This window comes from Podarcis pityusensis (assembly GCF_964106645.2).
Source record: "Podarcis pityusensis genome assembly, chromosome: 3".
Lineage (NCBI taxonomy): Eukaryota > Metazoa > Chordata > Lepidosauria > Squamata > Lacertidae > Podarcis > Podarcis pityusensis.
This window is the reverse complement of record NC_138026.1, coordinates 73681237-73693975: the sequence shown is the minus strand read 5'-3', so window position 1 is coordinate 73693975 and position 12739 is coordinate 73681237. Positions and strand designations below refer to the sequence as shown.

General features: G+C 40.9%; 1 long non-coding RNA gene across 1 annotated transcript in view; it reads left to right on the top strand.

The window, feature by feature from the left end:
- Positions 1-12739, top strand: part of LOC308474063 — a 282096-nt gene that overhangs the window by 192799 nt on the left and 76558 nt on the right. The gene's annotated exons all lie outside the window — the stretch shown is intronic.

The window sequence follows — 12739 nt, the reverse complement described above, 5'->3', positions numbered from 1 at the left end:
TTTACAATTTGTCCCTCACACTTTGAACTTCTGTTTCATATCTGCAAATGAGCTCAGTATTAAGTGAATTGCACCATAGTGTACTCATTGCTGTGTGTTCATTGCTGTGTGTTCATTGAACAGAAAAAGTGTAGGGACACAAAAACAGCCATGTTAGCTTGTCACAGCAAAAATGACAAGAGTCCTGTGACTCTTTAAAGACTAACCCATCTGTTTTGCAGACACAGGAAGTCAATGTCAGCTGCAGTTCAATGTTCCTGTTCCTGCTGTAGCAAAGGAGTACCAGTTATGGCCTTGCTTAAGAGTTGGATCCCATTGCCTTTCTTGCTGGCCAATAGGATCCAGCTACAGTCATACCTTGGTTCACGAATGGCTTAGTTGTTGAAAAAATCGGCTCCCAAACGCCGAAAACCTGGAAGTAAGTGTTCTGGTTTTTTAACGTTTTTCGGAAGCCGAACGTCCAATGAGGCTTCCGCTTGAGTGCAGGAAGCTCCTGCAGCCAATCAGAAGCTGCACTTTGGTTTACAAACGTTTTGGGCGTCAAAAGGACTCCCAGAACGCATTGTTTGAGAACCAAGGCACCACTGTATTACTGAATGACATGGGTAAGAGTTACCCTAAAAAGCTTTCTTGTCTGTAGCATTCATAGTCTAAGTGTTTTGCTTTATAACTTATGTATGAAGTTAAATTGATTAAATGCTAAAAAGACTAAAAAGGACTTGTCCATTAACTTTACCCTCTGTACATCAAACCAAGAGTTGGATAGCTCTAGACATCCTGCCAGCCAATCTTTCCTCTCTGTCTCTTGAACAAAGGAGCTTTCACCTCTGCCTGAATGTTCTGCATGGTTGGAATGTAAATTACTGTTTTGGGTTTTGTCTGCATAATGTATTTTGATGGCATACAATGGTTTGAAAACAAAAAGCTTTTTAAAAATAAATGTATATATATTAAACCTACCTAATATTCCTCCTGGTTATTCCCCTGCTCTCCAGTTCTCTCTATCCTCTCCTGCTCCAGAAGTTCCCTATTTGTGGCTCAGCAGTTGTGATGCTTGGGTCATTTGCTTTTTTTGCTGCTTTACAGGGCCCCCCTAATATAGCTGTCAGTGCACAAGAAACAAGAAACTGCAAGTGCCTGTTCTCTGAATGATCCCCATGTTACCAGCATGTGGTTCTCATTTGGCAGGACTGAGAAGGAGCAGTGTTCTCATAATAGTTCCAAATAAAAACCATCTCCTTGAAAACTAAGGAGTCCAATGAGAGGTGATGTCCTCAGGATGTCATTCAGCCAACACTGCTACAAAAAGATGCATTCATCTGCAGGCTTGCCGGCTAGAGCAGAAGAAGGCCTGTTGCTCCTGATTTCTAAAGCGCTACTTAGGATCCTATGTTTACATCAGGGAGTCGCTGGGGTCATGCCGAATCAAGACGATAAGTGAAAGTAAAGTGTATTTGAAACTTGAGTCATTCTGACAGACTAATCAAGTGTAATATTCTCTCAGATTTTCTGTCATGAATGGGAATGCAAAGGCTGTGCTCTGTTAATGTAGGCATCTGGAGCCAAAAAGCAAGTTACAACCTTGTCTAGGTTGTGGGTGAGGCTGTGAAATCTTAATTTATGTTGTCATCCCAGTATGAAGAGAGTGTTCTCTTCTCATCTTTGGCTCGTCTGGATGAATACTCGAAGCAGTCATGGTTCTGAACTTTAGCCAGCAGTTATCCTTTTCAGTAGGGTAGTTGTTCTGGGGTGTTTAAAATGTGAATTTCATGCACTTCTAGTGCATATAATTCCTTCTCCAGCATCCCCACTTTGAAGTAGAGCCAGTTAATTTGTCAGCAGATCTACCACTTGGATATTTGATTCTGCTTCTAAAAGTTAAATTCTCAAAGTCAGCTAAATGTTTCTATTGTAGTGCTTATAAGATTGTTAAGGTGAGCTTCAGTTTCTTCCAACTTGTGATTTTGGAATACTTTCCCCTTCAGTCTTCTTACAAAACATCTGGAAGACTCAAGTTGCCAGTCCCTTTCCATTGTTCAGGGGAAGTGGTCAAAAATGCACTGGAAAAGTCTGTATTAGTTTTTGTCCCTGTTCTGCCCACCCACCAACCTGTTGTTTCCCTTAGACCTCTGAGTATCTCATCACCAATGGTAGATCAATAAGCCAATAAGAAACATTCTACTAATGACTGGATTTCAATTGGCCTTTGCAAACAGAGAGCACTCTAGATCCTTTAGGATCTAGGAGTCACAATCTGGGTGAAACTGACGAGGTTTCAGTTGCCTATTATTGGCCATGAGAAAACTGCAAACCAGGCTAAAGAAAATGTAACAACACTCCCCCAGAAAAATAGCCACGTGCCCACTGGCTTTCATCTGGGTCATAGAAGATACCCGAGTTTAAGGCCCCAATCTGCACTATGCATTTAAGGCACTATCCTACCACTTCAAACAGTTTTGGCTTCTACCAAAGGACAGGAAAGTGGGCGAGGACTCTTTCTGTCACCATTATGGTACCTGCAACCCCTATTTCCTTACACTGCCAGGAACCAATTCACAAAATATCCTAGGGAGTATCAGAGCCAGTGTGGTGTAGTGGTTAGAGTGTCAGCCATGAAACTCGCTGGATGAACCTGGGCCAGTCACTGCCTCTCAGCCTAACCTGCGTCACAGTGTTAGGAGGAATTAAATGAGGAGGAGGAGGGGAACCACGTACACCACCTTTATCCCCTCAGAGAAAAAAATGGTGGGCTATAAATGTGATAAATAACAATAAACAAACATACAAATAAAGTCTCAAGGACATTTTCCCAGCAGTTACCCAAACTATCCACTGATTTTGCTTTTTTAAAAAAGTCTATGTTGCACATTCTTGTGGCACTGCTGTGAATAACCCTCTATGACTGGGTGAAGCAAGGGGTCTTGTGCTAACCTATGCACAAACTGGAGTAAAAGGCAACTCCTGTACTCTGACATGGCTGTAGAGAACATGCAATGTATAGGGGGAGGGATAGTATTGCTAGGAAATGGGTGTGGTGATGAATGTGAGATATTGGCCAGGACGGTTTGACGAGCTTGACATTACTGGCTTCCCTATTAAAGGGGCAAAACTCCATTTTGGGAGCCAGTTAAAACAGTCAGTCCTGAAGTTTGTTAAATTTCCTGTGTTTCATCCCCTCTTTCACCCACTGGATGCCGATTTGTGTTTTCTGTCTGCCTCCATGGGTTTTTCAATTTAAATTGTTAAGTGTGGTTTCTTAGTTCTGGTACATGATGTCATTCATAATTTGCTCAGCTGCAATAAGTCCAGGGCCCTAGATACACGAAACATATGACCTTGTTGCAGAGATGAGGCAAGTTCAAGCCAGTGAACTGCAACAACAAAAGCTACCAATTGTTTTTGGAACACTTTTTTTTAAGCTGATAATCTTTCTCTTAGGCATTGTCAACAGCACAAAAGTCATTCCCTTTTGGTTACAACAGATTAGGTCACAATTGTGAATTGCTTTTTAGATGTTTTTCTATAAAAATATGCAACAAGCTAGTGTGCAACTGACATTAATGATCTGCTTCTGTATTGCAATTCTAAATGACAATTCTTTGATAAACTGGCAAAAGTCTTTCAACCAGTGTTAGAACCAGAAAGCTGATTTAATTGACATGTTATTTGGTTTCAAAACATTCACCCCTCTGTTATTATACTGTATGCTGTTTATTATTTAAATGGTTTTAATAATAATGGCACATGTAGAATGACTGCTATGCTATGAGCATCAATACTAGCCTTGTAAATAAGCCTGCAAAAGTTACTAGCCTGCAGTAACAACAACAACAACAACAACAACAACAACAACAACAACAAGCCCCAGAGTGGAGGAGCAGGTAGCTTGATTTCTATGCTGGGTTCCTACAGTCAAACCTCAAATTCAAAATCTTTAATACGGTCAGTGACCAGCAAGCAATTTATAAAATAAAATATGACAGTATAAGTACTATTGTACTACAGATAACAGTGGAGATATGGCCAAATCACAAAATTGGTACTTATGTTTATGACCAGGTTTCAACTTTTAAGGTTTTAAGGATTCAATTCAAATGTCACTACTGTTTATTATCGTTCCTTCGATGTTTGCAATTTGAACTCCGTTGCTGTCATCATTGCTCGTCTTATTCTTGTTGCAATGTAACAGTACTTCGCCACAGGCCTGTTGATTTCGGGGTCTTTGTCAGCTAAGAGGTGTCTGATATAGGTGTCGTCTGTACTATGCTGTATTTTCCTCAGAATCGGCTCGATCAGCTCTTTTCTTGAGTCTCGCTATAATGGGCAATATAAGATGACATGCCCGATGGTTTCAATTTCGCTGCTGTTACAGGGACATAATCTTTGTTCGATCGGTATTTTGTTGTATCTTCCCTCTAGAAGAGCTGAAGGGAGAGCGTTAAAGCGGGCCCTGGTAAATGCCCATCGGTGTTTAGCATTATGTAGAACTTTGAGATAGTTTGTTAGATGGGGGCTTTGGGAATCGAATAGGAGTTTATGAGTTATCGGAAGTTGACTAAAGTCATTTTGAGCTTCAATGTCCCTGAGTCTTTCTTTGATTATGTTCTTAGCCCTTCCCCTTACTAAACTTAATAAATACTCTGGGGAGAGACCATATGTGGCCAATTTTCTGAGAGTGCCCTTCAACCAGCTAGATTGGAATTTGTCAAGAAGCATCAGGGAAAGTAGTCCAACCGGCGAGTTGTTAAGTCTTAGCCAAGTGCATAAGGTTCTTATCCATACTTTGGTTTTGATGCTGTATAAGCCCGCTTCCAGTCGTAGGGCGGCGTACAGTCAAACCTCGGTTTGTCGAGTGTAATCCATTCTGGAAGCCTGTTCTGCTTCCAAAATGTTCAATAACTGAGGCACAGCTTCTGATTGGTTGCAAAGCTTCCTGCACTCAAGCGGAAGCCACGTCGGACATTTGGCTTCTGAAAAATGTTCAAAAACTGGAGCATTTACGTCTGGGTTTTCAGCGTTTGGGAATCAAAGCGTTCCAAAACAGAGCCATTTAGGAACTGGGGTTTGACTGTATTTGGGATGGAGAAGAGGAGAGACATAGAACAATCCATCCCTTCTCTCCTAACCTGCTTGCTCGCCTGCTTGCAGTTCCTGGTCACCTATGATCTAAACCATTAAGATCTTATCAATTAAAAATACAGTATTAAAAAAAGTGCCACAGATCATGCTGCCCTTCCAAAGTACTATTATAGGCTCAAAACAGGAGGCATTTCCTGGCCTCACTTATCCTAATGTATATTTCCATTCTTCCAGCACACAAGGATTGTCTAATGAAAAAAAGCTGCTGCAGATGGACCATCACAATAATCATTACTTCCCCCCAAACTTCCAGTTCCATCATTTTAGAGTTTGTGTTTGGTGTTCTTGAACATATTATATGTACACACAATCCTTGGATGACTGTATTTTAAATTATTATTTTCAACTCATCATAAGAGCAAACATAAAGGCAAACCACAAGAAAGGCAACGAATCCTCCCCAAATACTTATAATCTTTTGTCACTAATGTGTTGATTAAAGCAAATATTATATGGCAGAGTATCAGCCAAGTCGTATGTGGATCTATTGATGCAATGAGTTTTTCAAAAAGTCTAATTATATTTTGCTCACAGCTTTGCTGCATAAAAGAGAAATACAAAAGGAAACCCATCTTTGTTGTGGTTCGGATTTCCTCATCCTGTACAAATCTGCCCCCAATTTAGGAATATATGATGGTTTCTGCTCTCAAAATTTCATTAAATATTATTTGCCTCCTTGGATTCAGCAAAGGCTTCTGCACTGGCCATGCAGTGAAATGGCTGGAAACGCACAGCCATTGGAACACATTGGGTAGATTTTATTGCCTCTCCATTTGACAGTGAAATCAGCTAAGGTTCATCTGAGCCACTAGGTATATGCGAAATAACTAAGCAAGTATTAGAAGTTATCCCAGAACTGGCCCTACTAAACATCTTCCAAGATAAAAATGCCCGCTCATATCATGAAGAGCTCATAACCCACCTACTCTCAGCAGCCAGAAACATCATAGCCAGACACTGGAGAGACCTGTCCGGAATAAGCATGACCAATGGTATCAAATAGTATGGGAAACAGCATTATTAGAAAAACTAACCAATAAACTGAAACTGACACCGGGACAAATGGAAGAAGGTGCCTTCACCCCAGTATGGCTCCTCTTTATCACATACACAGCCCAACAAGACAACAAGAATTCGCCAACAGCATACGAATCAATATGGCTAACCTGATCCAAAAACACCCACCCACCCCACTCACACAGGAAAACAAAGTTCACAAGAGCCAATCAAAGACAACCAACCACACCCTAGGCCACCCCCAACGTCTCTCACCACCAAAGGAATATAAGTGAATAGTTAAGAGAACCCGCACAAGCGATGCTGACACAAAATCCCACACATACGCTAAGTAGAATAGAAACATCGCCACCCAACCCCAACCCCAACCCCACTCACCATGGCCCCCTCCACCTCTTTCTGCCTTTTCTTCCTAATGTAACACTAATGTCTCAACAAATGAAACTGATCTGTAGAAAATGTAACTTGAAAAAAGAGACATTGCACATACTTTTGTGAACCAAGAAATCTTTAATAAAAATATGTAAAAAAAGAAAAGAAAAGAAAATCTGAGCCACTAGGTATGGCTATGTGAAGTCTGCCTTCGCCTGTGAGTTGTTGGAGGAAATCTTGATTTGACTGCAGCGCTGGGGATTTGTATCTGGCTAGTGGGCCAGTTTCCTAATTACAACCACAAACCTTTGGGCAGGTTCAAAGCTTTGACAGGTGGGATGGATTCCCCTCTTTCTGACTTGTGTGAACCATGGTGAACAACTACTGCAATGCAATCAGCAACCTCTGAACCTGAGTCAACACCTGCTTCTTGTCTCCCAAAGAACAATTTAAATTCTCTGCATTTGGGGAGGAAGCTTTTTCATACATTTGATCTCTCTCATATATTCTACCACTTTTTAAAACTGATCTTTCACAAATCGTATTTAGCATCTGAGATTCTGTTACAGGAGGGTGGGGAGACCAGGGCTGGATCCAGACACATCAAAGAAGCTTTTCAGTTTAAAGTGTTGTAAATTTAAACAGGGAAAACAGGTAGAGAAAAACGGGACTCCACATCGCCATCTGGTGGCACAAAGTTCTATAACACACACAGCGCTTTTGCTTTAACAGTCTAGATGAGGTCCCAGGATTCAAAGCAATGTTCAAAGGCTTCCTCTTAAATATGTTTAAGATGAAATAGAAAAAAGGTTGTATATCTTAATAGCATTTCTTGTGCTTATTTTTCCAACCTCACATTACGGATATACAGTCGTACCTTGGATCCCGAACGCCTTGCGACTTGAACGTTTTGGCTCCCAAACGCCGCAAACCCGGAAGTGACTGTTCCAGTTTGCAAACGTTCTTTGGAAGCCAAACGTCTGGCGTGGCTTCCGATTGGCTGCAGGAAGCTCCTGTAGCCAATCGGAAGCCGTGCCTTGGTTGTTGAACGTTTTCAGAAGTTGAACGGACTTCCGGAATGGATTCCATTTGACAACCAAGGTAAGACTGTATAGATATTGCTGATGAAAACATCATATGTGGTCTCAAACATAGGGGAGATTAATTTTCCACCACCCATTTCTATAGCATGCTGGCATAATTTTATTCTATCACCCAGTTCAAATAATGCAATCAAATCCCTTCCACAAAATAACAGTTTGAAGGCAATCCTGTGTTTTTTAAAAAATCTAAGTGCTGCTGCATGTCTGCAGACCTGACTCATAGATTGATACTCAGTCCTACCTCCTAGTTTGCCCTGAGCTCACCCAAGAGTTGCTGATGGCCCAGCTCTGATAATTATCTTCCCAGTTCCCAACTTTCCCTGCCGTTGATGAGAGAACCTGTAAGGAAATGAATAATACATTGGTATTAGACAGGCAGCTTCACTGTACTGTTTGTGGCGCCTGCTAAATACTTTTTTGTTTAGGCAAGCCTAGCCAGACATGTCATTTTGACATGAATTTTAACATGTAGTTTTATTTTATTATGTGTATTTTATTAAACCGCTGATTCTACTTCCTTTTGGGGGGGGGGGGATTAGGTCAATTGGTTTTTAACATATGGTTCTATCGGGAGTTTTAATGGTTAAGCAGTACGTAAATCTTGTTAAATAAATAAGATAAATGACACCTGGTTTGAGACTGCTGCTTTCAAAAGCTTCTTTGCATATCACTTCACCGTTTCTGCAGGTTAGCCCTCACATTGTGCTGAAGTCACGTGTGGGACATTTAAGGCAAGGTGTGCTCTTAGCCCTGAGCTAAAATGGGAAGGTGAGAGTTTTGGAAAAAATGTCTTTGAGAGTTAGTCTGAGGAACTGTTAAATTCTTGGCATGGGCACTAATTTGTCAGGGTTGCCTAGGTGACCATTACAGGAAGGATTGCCTTCACTCTAGAGCCGTGGTTCCCAACGTGGGGTGCACCCCCCCCCCACAGGGGGGCAATTTGATTTTTAAGGGAGGCAATTCAAGAATGAGTCAGACCAAGTCAATGGCCTTTTAGGGTTCCTCCACTTTTTTGAATAATAAGAATTATATGCTACGGGGGTGGGGGGATCAGGGTTTTAGAAATGCTTAGGTGGGGCATGGCCCAAAAAAAGTTGGGAACCACTGCTCTGGAGGGTTTCATTTGCCCTTAGTGGCATCCACTAAATTTGACTGAATAGATAGTAATATGCCATCATTAAACTCAGTACACTATCCCTGATTGGCTGGGATCACTGATTGGTGGGTGATCACCAAAGCAGCAATAGCAGATGGGGTATCTTATGCAGATGTATCAGAGAAAGGGGTCTACTTTGTTTTGTTTTCAGGGATCCTTTGCTAAAGCTCAGATGCAAAGGAGAGAACACTGTGGTTCACAGCTGCAGTAGATTAAACAGCAGGCGTTCTTTACAGATGATGTGCTATCATGTATTGCTGCCGAGAGAGTAACTATGATTTTCTGCTATGTGAATTGACAGTAGGTGGTGGAAGGGTGGTACTCCTGTTGGCATGTAACTCCCAGACACATCTCTGTGGTTTTTTTATTCTCATTCCTCTCAGCTCAGACACTTTTGCTTTGAACTGAAATGCAGAAAGATGCCATAAAGGTTTAACATTGTTATGTATGCATCAAGGCGATGGTTCTTAATCTTGTTTCATAGCATAGCTTTGATATTAGATGGGGGGGGGGGGATGTTTCCTGAAAATTCAACATGATTTCTCTCCTTTCCGAGCTCTATGGGGTGGGGAATGACCATGACACATAAGCTGCTTTATTGATTTATATCCTCGCCCCAGCCTCAAAGACTCAGGGAGATAAATGGGACTATGAAAGCATAAAAGGGGACAAAGGAAGTGTGATCTGGAAAGACAATCTGGAAAGAGATAAGCCATAACCGGATGTTTTGTGTACATAGTGTTGTGTACAAGTGCCATTGAAATAATTGAAAGTTGAAGCACCCTTATAACTGGTGCTGGGATGTTGTTGTGTGTATTTATATTGTTTCAATCAGAATGCATTTATTTGAATGATAATGGGATTCGGAAGGGAGAGAAGTAAGCAGGTCAATTGATAAGGGAAGAAGCTGGATTTCAAGAACAGAATGAAAAGGAGAAGTGGAAACAGAGAACCACCTGATGCAGAAAATGCACATGGCACCACCAATGCTGGTATGTTATAAATACAGCAATAATTATATCAGATATCAGACAAGATGCTGATTTCCCCTGTCAGTTATTTGTTATCATTATTGAATTCATTTTATACCAAGATAGGCCGTACCATTGGTATTTTCTTCACCTGGCAACAAAATGTCTTATACAAATGCTTTAATTGTGCCCTCCAGTCTGCTGCCTAATTTTGCTAGCGATGCAGACAGACTGCATGGAAAGCTCACTGTGTGTACATGAAGGGAAAGGGTTTTTTAAAAAACCACACACAGAGAGATTACACAGAATTACAGAGCTGGGTATGAGGAAAGGCCATTTAACTGAAACTCGGTGGCCCAAAGGAAGGACCATTTTCTCCCCAGGTATCAACCAATGCAGTCCTGACCACAACATATCACAAAGAAGAGGTACTGGACAGACCTGCTCTAACTACAAATAAATGTTTCAAACAAGGGAGCCAGTCTTTTATACATCACAATAGAAGGGGTGTTTAAGATTAAGGGAGTCTCAGTGGGACTGGTCCAAGGCACAGGGACAAGAGAAGCAGCCATCAGAGGATGCTTACCTTAGCTAGGTAAATTAGGATGGAGCCAATATGGTGCTCATTTGCAGACATGGAAAGGGGGGGGGCATGTTAGTTACTGGCAGGGTTGACACACGCCACCCTCCTGCCTCCTTGCTGCTGCTGACCACCAAGTTAAATTCTGCATAATCACTAGAAAAATGCCACATGATTCTGGTCAGCTGACAGCAGTGAGGTCATGAGAGAGTGACTGTGAGTCTTGTGTCTCCGACCTCTAAATTAGCCTCTGCTCTTTATAACTCAAAAGAGGGACAGCAAGAGCAACGTCACCCCTCTCTTTCATTGTGAACCTTCAAATTCAGGGCTGGATATTTGGAAAATTGTCCCAGTGAATATATTTCAGAGTGAAGCCTATTAGCAGCCTATTGGCTGGGTTACATGAAAAATGAAATGATAATAAAGTCCCCTTGAGTTTGGTTTGGAAATTGCAGGTAGTGCAAAACGTTGAGGCTGAGGTATTGGCTGAAGCAGCTCCATACCAGTTCTGAAAACTCTAAACTGGCTGCCTGTACAGTATCCAGATAAATTCAAGATATTAGCTGTTTGGTGTATAAAGTCCTGAACAGCCTAGGACCAGGTTACCTGAAAGACCACCTTGTTCCTTCAACATTGGCTCAGTCCCTGAGATTATCTGGAGAAGCTCTCCTTTACTGTTCCAGTTATCACGTATTCCTAAAACCGTGTTTATGGAAGTAAATAATGAGAAAATAGCATATCCCTATTTTGCTTCCATTATGCTGCTTACGATACAAAAAAACCACAAGGGCAATTTAATATTATTATTTGTCAGGGATGGCAAAAAACCTTGAGCCAGTTCTGAGATTTAGTGAGGTGAGAGGTGGAAAAGAAGATATGCTCTTGCATATCATAGCCCAGGAAACATAAATCAGTAGTTAGTGGCTGGGGTTCCATCCACTGGCAGTTTCTGATACTTACTTAGGGAGTCCTAGATCATGCAGATCTGCAACATGGGGGCTTTCGGCAGAGGAAGAAAAAAAATTTCTGTTTGTTGAATGCTTTACACATGTGCTTTTGCTTAACAAAAATGCAATAAAATAGTTAGGACAGTGTGCACAGTTTGCATCAGTCATTTACTGTAATCAGTCTAACATTTCAGGCATCAATAAAGTTAACTGGTTTGTATTTCATGTCAAAGTAATTACCCCCTAATTACATCAATTTGCCCTTAAAAAAAAAAAAGCAAACAAATCCGAAGCAATAAACCTTTCATTTTCTGCATTAAAGGGGCTTTTTTTTGACACGGGTTTCTCATATAAGAAAAGCAGTTACATAATACCTTATTGTAAATATGTCAGGTGTACATCTTAATTGTCTTTGTTAAGGAAGAGCTCAATAACCTCAATTAATCCATGCTTTACTACTGAGATAAGCCAAGCTACATGATTTCGGGTGACGTAGCCATCTTTAAGAGTTTTTTCTTTTCGCATTTTCCTATAGTTTTCAGTCTTCCAAACAGATATCATCCTACAACTCTACATACAGCTATCGGTGTGACAATTTGGAACTTGTGCAGCCGTTCTGGGAACTAGTATTTGTGGAAATATAAGCTATATTACAAATCAGCATGTACACCATACTCCAAATCTGGGTTTAACAATATTAAAAGATCAGCTTAATCTGCAATATAAGGAACTTATCACTTATTTACAGGCGGCTGCACGACTACTCGTAGCACAGAACAGGAAGGCCCTTGAGCACCTGCACATCACACGTTGGTGACAGAATGTCTGGACTATTGGCTTATCTGAAAAACTAACCCCAAGGATGCATGCTTGGAACAGTCCAAGTGATGTGGACGATCTTGTTAACAGAAGATTAATTGATCAAATTTTGCCATAATCTTGTTTGTGAGTTCTGTGGAGTTCTGTGGATGCGAGTCATCTGAATGTTAATTTGAGTATCTTATAAAAGGCTGCCATATTTCAACAAAATTGTTGAACAGAATCGTTCTGTTGTTGAAAAGGGTGCCATCTTTCAACAAAATCGTTGAACAGAATCGTTCTGTTGCTGAAAATTAATTGTTAAAAATTCCTTTTCAATTTTGATTTGCAATGAAGAGTTTTCAAATAGAGATGTAAGCTAGGATCTGATTATAACCACCATCTATTCCATGTGTTGTTCTGCATGTCTCATTTTAATGAAGTGGAAAAAATTCTGCTTATTGTTCACACAGCCATATGTGGCAATTATGACTATCCAGTGACAGCTTGTTGGTGTGAAATCACCTATCTGCTAGCTCTGGTATGGTGTGAGAACATGACTTGTCAATGGAAGCAAGTTGTTATGCAGTAAGTGTCTCAGCTTGTTACTGTGTATTCAGCCAATAGTATGGTGTGACCCTTAGTACATGCCTGTT